Genomic DNA, 8,077 nt, shown 5'->3' with positions numbered 1-8,077 from the left:
TAAGCTTTAGCATACCTCTACCCCCCACCCCCAGTCACTTCTCATTCAGGTGGGTCCTGAGAGCTGACTCCAGAGGTATTTCCATGAGCCAAGCCAAGCTTGGCCAACCAAATATTCTGGCTCTGGAATTTGACTCTTGAGCAGAATAACAGCTTGCTCACTTTTCCTGACATGTGGCTGGCTACTCAGAAGGTGGAGTCTCTCAGATCTGACTGCCATGAGCTCCAGAGCCTCTGGTCTCTGATCTTCCTGATTTTTGCATTTTGAGCATTTCCAAATCACTTCTAAGAATCCAAGTTTATCTTTTAAGTTATCTTGAATGTGTATCTTATGGCAAAAATGAAGGAAAAAACCTAACTGATATATGGAAAACATTTTACTTAAAAATACAAAACCTGAGGTTTGGAGATGGAGGTGAGGTAGGTGGAAGCAAAGTCCACTTCCCCCAGTGCATGGGTGAAATACCTAGCTGATCTTCTGAGGAGCAGAGTGAACACCCAATGGGATTCCAGAATATAAGATTGGAGACCAAAAATTATAGAGGGCATTAAAAAATCAGACGGTCAGGAGAGTACTTAAAGACAATAAGGTCCCTGGGACCAGCATAGGGACCAGGGTGGCTGCAGCCACAGGCCTGGTGTCCACCGAGTCTGCTTCAAGATTCTTGGGAGAGAGCCAGGCTGGGCTGTGTGAGAGGCCAAGTGCTTGTTTGGACCAGGGAGCTTGAGTAGGAGGAATTTGTCAAAAAAAAGAGGGAAAAAGATGCAGGCCATGGCCATTTAGGGAATGTTCCGCAACATCTGCCTACCTCTTGTACCCCTACCCCCAGTCCCCGGTCAGTGTGCACCTGGTCTGCAGTCGAGGGAGGCCTGCCCATGCTCACACCCAAAGAACCAGGGACAGGGTGTACCTGGTGTAGCCCAGCCCCACACTCACTCCAGAAGCACCAGGAAGGTGAGCACCAGGTCCACAGCCCAGCAGCAGCCAGGCTGTGCCCACTCAAAAGCACTGGGGATGGTGTGCAACCAGTCCAAGGTCTGTAGCTGCCTGTACAGGCTCACACCCCAGACATCAGGGATGGAGCACCTCCTACCTGGCCCCTGCACCCACAGCCCTGCAGAGCCAACTGGGTCTCTAGGAGGAAGACAGAAAAGCCCCACAGAGGGAAGCTATAGTCCCCCAAAACACTTGATTCAGTGGGGGCACTGAACTACCCTGAAGGGATGCTGAGAGTCCCTAGCATCTAGGAAAGCAAAGAGCAAGAAGTTGGTGTGTTAGTCACCCCAAACTGGTGTACCTTGAGGACAGCACAACTGGTGGACTAAAGGCCTAGGTTGGGCACAGAAGGGCACTGAGGAACTGGGCTGAAGGCTGGACAACAGTGAAGAGTGCAGCTCACAAAAGGAGAAAAGAGAAATCAATCCCTCCTCAGCATGATCCAGCCAGGAAGACCAGCAGCAAAACTGGCCCAACCTATTTAAAGCCAATAGAAAGCTTTTGTTTTTTAATTCCTTCTTCCTTGTCCTTCTTCCTTTCTTTTTTCTTTCTTCCTTTCTTTCCTTTTTCATTCCTTCTTCCTTTCCTTCTCTCTTGCTTTTTTTCTTTTCTCCTTCACCCTTCCTTCCTTCTTTCCTTCCTTCCTCCTTCCCCTTTTTTCTTCCTCCTTTTCTCACAGGTGAGACAATAATACCTGGAGCGGGGAAAGACCAGAGTAAGACCCAAACAGGGTTCATCCCAACAACAGAGACACTGAGACAAATTTCACTTTGCTACTCCAGAGAACTTGCAAGGTGGGAGCAGTGAACACCAGTACACCTGATGGAAGAGGAAACCCATCAACAAAGGAAGCACCAACAGGTAACAACAGAAGAAGGTGAAGGAGAGAGTGGAAGCCACATTAACCTCAATCCAGGACCAATTGGGAAATACAACTAAATGGTGGAGAATTATCCACAACAAACAACTGAACAAGAGTGAGAGAAAGGGCTCAAAACTTTGTACACACACAAGAATCAGCTTCAACACAACCTGTCCCACCTGCAGAACACATTACAATATGAGGTAGACAGAGTGATCCACAGTTAACCAACTGGAGGGAAGGAACCAACAAAGAAAGACCCAACAACAATCAAAACCCAAAGACAAACAGAGCCAACATAAATGAAAGCCCAAAAAGAGTGAGCTCAGGAGATTAAGGGCACTGCACTGCTGAATCTCACAGGTATTCTGCCATAGAAGTCCATACCATAAAACCAAGGAATCAGAACAGATAAATTTAAGAGGCAGAGGCTAAGAAGAGTCTCATGAACAATGGGAAAATAAAACAATAATCCCCAAATGAAAGGAAAGGGGGAAGCCTCTGTAAGAATGCTAAATGAAATACAGGCAAATCAACTGTCAGATATTGAGTTCAAAGCAATGGTTATCAGGAAGCTCAATGAGCTCACAGTGAGTTAACCAGAAACTACAGGGAAACTACAATGAACTCACTGCAAACTATATCAACATGAAAAAGGAAATATAAACTATCAACAAGGGCCAAGAGGAAATGAAGAATACAATTTCTGAACTGCAAAACACAGTACAAGGAATCAAAAGCAGGCTCAATGAAGCAGAAGACCAGATCAGTAAGCTGGAGGACAAGGTAGAAAAAAACACCCAGAAAGAGCAAGAAAATGAAAAGAGGTTCAGAGAGAATGAAGAGGGATTAAGGGAAATGCAGGACAATATGAAATGTAACAATATCCATATAAAAGGGATACCAGAAGGAGAAGAAGAGCAAGGAATAGAAAACCTATTTGAAAAAGTAACGATGGAAAACTTTCCTAATTTGATGAGAGAACAAGTCACACAAATCCAGGAAGCACAGAGTCCCAATCAAGAGGAACCCAAACAGGCCCACTTCAATACACATCATAATTAAAATAGCAAAATTTTAACAACACAAAGAGAAATCTTAAAGGCAGCAAGGAGAACAGGAAGTAGCATACAAGGGAGCCCCAATAAGGCCAGCAGCTGACTTCTCAATGGAAACGCTCCAAGCCAGAGAGAATGGCAAGAAATATTCCAAGTAATGAGAACCAAAGGCCTGCATCCAAGGCTACTTTACCCAGCAAGGCTCTCAATCAAGATAGAAGGCCAAATAAGAAGCTTCCCATACAAAAGAAGTCTAAAAGAATACACCTCCACCTGGCTGGCATAGCTCAGTGGATTGAACAGGCTGCAAACCAAAGTGTCGCAGGTTCGATTCCCAGTCAGGGCACATGCCTGGGTGCAGGCCATGACCCCCAGCGACCGCACATTGATGTTTCTCTCTCTATCTCCCTCCCTTCCCTCTCTAAAAACAAATAAATAACCAGCTCTGCAAGAGATGCTAAAGAGACTGCTTTAAGGAAAGGAAGGAAAGAGACAGAGAGGGAGGAACACAGGTATGAAAAAAAAACAATGAATAAGCACCTATTAATAATAACATTAAATGTAAATGGATTAAATGCTCCAATCAAAAGACATAAAATAGTTGAATGAAAAAGAAAGCATGACCCACACATATGCTGCCTAACAAGAGACCCACCTCACAAAAGACCTACACAGACTGACAGTGAATGGCTGGAAATAAATTTTCCAATCAAATGACAGGGAAAAAAAGCTGGGGTAGCAAACTCATAGCAGACAAAATAGACTTCAAAATAAGGGCCATAAACAGAGGCCCAAAAGTCACTTCATAATACTCAGGGAATACCCCAATAAGACATAAACATTGTAAATTATATGCACTCAACATAGGAGCACCCAATACATAAAGGAAATCTTAGAGGTTTTCAAGAAAGATAAGATTCACAGCAACACATTATAGTAGAGTGTTAACACCCCACTGTCAAAAGTGGACAGATCTTCCAAACAACAAATCAACAAAGATATTGTGGCATTGAACAGTGCTCTAGATGAAATGGAGTTAACTGATATATACAGAGCACTCCATCCCAAAGAAGCTAAATACACATTCTTTTCAAATGCACATGGAATATTTTCAAAGAAGACCACATGATAGGACACAAAACAAGCCTCAACAAATTCAAGAAAATTGAAATCACACCAAGGATCCTCTCCGGTCACAAGGTACTGAAAGTAGAAACCAAACCCAAGATAAAAAACACAAAACACTCAGAATCATGGAGAGTAAATAGTATGCTATTAAACAATAAATGGGTCAAGAATGAAATTAGGGAAGAAATAAAAATTTTCTGGAAACAAATGAAAATGAACTCACAACAACCCAAAACTTATGGAACAGCGAAGGCAGTCCTGAGAGGGAAGTTCATAGTGATACAGGCCTACCTAAAAAAGATAGAAACATTTCAAACAAACAACCTAACCCTACGCATACAAAAACTTGAGCAACAACAACAGAGACAGCCGAGAGCAAGTAGAAGGAAAGAAATAACCAAGATCAGAGCAGAATTAAATTACATAGAGACTAAAATCACAATTCTAAAGACCAATGAATGAATCCAGGAGCTGGTTCTTTGAAAAGATAAACAAAACGACCAGCCTTTAAACAGGCTCATCAAGAAAAAAAGAGAATCCAAATAAACAGAATCAGAAATGAAATAAGAGAGATTACAACTCATACCACAGAAATGCAAAGGATTGTAAGAAATTACTGCAAAGAGCTATATGCCAAGAAATTTGAAAACCTAGGTGAAATGGACAAATTTCTACAAAAATATAATCGTCCAAACTCAATGAAGAACAAGCAGAACACCTGAACAGACCAATAACAGCAAATGAATTGAAGCAGTAATCAAAAAACTCCAGACACACAAAAGCCCTGGAGTAGATAGTTTCATAACAGAATTCTACAAAGCATTCAAGGAAGAGCTAACCCCTATCCAAAAAATCCAAAAATCCAAAATGATGGAAGACTCCCAAATTCTTTTTATGAAGCCAGCATCATCCTAATCCCAAAACCAGATAGACACAACAAAGAATGAAATCGTCAGGCCAGTATTTCTGATGAAGATACATGCTAAAATCCTCAACAAAATATTGGCAAACCACATCAAACAATACACTAAAAAGATCATACACCATGATCAATGGGATTCATCCCAGGGGTACAAGGATGACACAATACTCACAAATCAGTAAATGTAATACATCACATAACAAAAGCAAAGACAAAAATCACATGATCATATCAATAGATGCAGAAAAGCATTTGATAAGGTACAACACCCATTTATGATAAAAACACTCTGCAAAGTGGGAATATAGGGAGCACTCAAAATAATAGAAGCCATACATCAGAGACCTACAGAGACCAACATCATACTCAATGGGAAGACTCTAAAATCTTTTCCACTAAGATCAGGAACAAGACAAGGCTGTCCACTCTCACCACTTCTATTCAACATTGTATTGAAAGTTTTAGCCACAGTGATCAGACAAGAAAAGGCATCCAAATTGGAAAAGAGGAAACAAAACTGTCACTGTTTGCAGATGACATGATAGTATACATAGAACATCCTATAACCTCCAACAAAAACACTGCTCAACCTAATAAATGAATTTGGCTAAACAGCAGGATACAAAGTCAATATCCAGAAATCAAAGGCATTTTTGTATACCAACAATGAAACAGCAGAAGCAAAAATCAATAAAAAATCCCATTTGATATAGCAACATGAAAAATAAAATATCTAGGAATAAACCTAACCAAAGAGGTAAAAGACCTGTATTCAGAAAACTACATAACACTGAAGAAAGAAATCAAGGAAGACACAAACAAATGGAAACATATACTGTGTTCATGGATTGGAAGAATTAGTATCATCAAAATATCCATACTACCCAAAGCAATTTACAGATTCAATGCAATACCTACTAAAGTACTAATGGCATATTTCACAGATACAGAACAAACACTCCAAAAATTTATATGGAACCATAAATGACCCCAAATAGCTGCTGCAATTTTGAGAAAGAAGAGTAAAGTAGGAGGGATCACAATACCTGATACAAAACTATTACAAGGCCACTGTAATCAAAACAAAACCTGGTACAGGCATAAAAACAGCCAGATAGATCAATGGAACAAAATGAGCCCAGAAATAAACCCAAGTCTCTATAGTCAATTACTGTTTGACAAAGCAAGCAGCAACATAAAATGGAGTAAAAATAGCTTCTTCAACAAATGGTGTTGGGAGAGCTGGACAGCTATGTGCAAAAAAATGAAACAATCACCAACTTACACCATACACAAAAATAAATTCAAGGTGGATAAAAGATTTAAATATAAGTCTTGACACCATTAAAGTCCTAGAGGAGAATAGGCAGGAAAATCTCAGATATTTCATGCAGCAATATTTTCACTGATATGTTCCCTCGAGCAAGGGACCTAAAGGAAAGAATACAAATGGGATCTCATTGAAATAAAAGGCTTCTGTATGGCTAAGAAGACAGTATTAAGGTAAAGAGAGCCAATTGTATAATAAAATATTTGCCAATGATACCTCAGACAACAGTTTCATCTCCAAAATATATAAAGAACTTACACAACTCCACTCTAAGAAGACAAGCAACCCAATTAAAAAATGGGCAAAGGACTTGAACAGACACTTCTTCAAGGAGGACATACAGAGGGATCCAGAGAAACAAGAAAAGATGCTTGATATCGCTAGCTATCAGAGAGATGCAAATTAAAACCACAATGAGATACCTCTTCATTGACCTGTGATCTGAGATGACCTGAGATGACCTGTGAGAATGGCCCTCATAAAGAAAGCAACAAATAACAAGTGTTGGAGAGGTTGTGGAGAAAAGGGGACCCTAGTGCACTGTTGGTGGGATGGCAAACTGGTGCAGCCACTATGGAAAACAGTATGGAACTTCCTTAGAAAAATAAAAATGGATCCGCCTTTTGGCCCAGCAATTCCACTGCTAGGATTACATCCTAAGAATGATGAAACACCAGTCTGAAAGATCTATGCACCCCAATGTCCATAGCAGCACAATTTACAATTGCCAAGTGCTGGAAGCAACCTAGGTGCCCATCAGTAAATGAATGGATGAAAAAACTATGGTACATTTACACAATGGAATTCTATGCAGCAGAAAGAACGAAGGAGCTCCTACCCTTTGCAACAGAATGGATGGAACTGGAAAGCATTATGCTAAGTGAAATAAGCCAGGTGATGAAAGACAAATAGCATATGATCTCACCTGTAACAGGAACCTAAACAACAAAACAAACAAACAAGGAAAATATAACCAAAGACTCTGAAGCAGAGAACAGCTGACAGTGACCAGAGGGAGAGGGAAGGGAATTTTAGGGGAAAAGGGTGAATGGTTTGCGGGAACAAGTATAAAGGACATGAAACAATGATTAAAATTTAAAAAAATGATTAAAAGTAAAAAAAAAAAATAATAAATAAAACTAAGTGCTGATAAAAAAAAAAGGACACATGGACAATAACAAGCAGGGGTGGAAATGGGAGAGAGATGGGAGGGTTGGGGGTGGGCTGGGATGGGAGTAAAAGGCAGAAAACTGTACTTGAACGACAGTTAAAATAAAAATAAAATAAAAATAAAATACAAACCCAACAGAGTAGCTATTCAGCATTACCCAAACAACTGTCCCCCCCTCAGGTACCATGTAATATACTGAAACCAATCTTTAGCAAACATCCCAGAATTTATAACTCCTAACAAAAGCCTTCTCATTCTAAGGAGGTCTTGCTGGAAACATCTTTAGATGTCTGATTAATACCCTTATTGTTTTTAATACCTTCTTCAATATAAGGATGATTTGCTTTTTTACACCTTTTCTCTCTTGTGTTTCATTCTCTTTACTGTCAATAGAGATGCAATATTGATTTTATTTCAAAGCATTTTTCTTTTCAAAATAAGATGTCACCTTTTTAAAAAATTCTTAACAATTTGTCATTTTAGTACTTTATCTGTGCATTAATTAATAATTGATATTCTTGCCCAAGACCAACCAACAGAAATATAATGAGCCATATACACAATTTTAAATTTATAAGCAGCCAAATTTCAAAAAGGTAAAAAGAAACAG

The sequence above is a fragment of the Phyllostomus discolor genome, chromosome 7, assembly GCF_004126475.2.
Source record: "Phyllostomus discolor isolate MPI-MPIP mPhyDis1 chromosome 7, mPhyDis1.pri.v3, whole genome shotgun sequence".
NCBI lineage: Eukaryota > Metazoa > Chordata > Mammalia > Chiroptera > Phyllostomidae > Phyllostomus > Phyllostomus discolor.
This window is presented reverse-complemented; position numbering follows the sequence as displayed.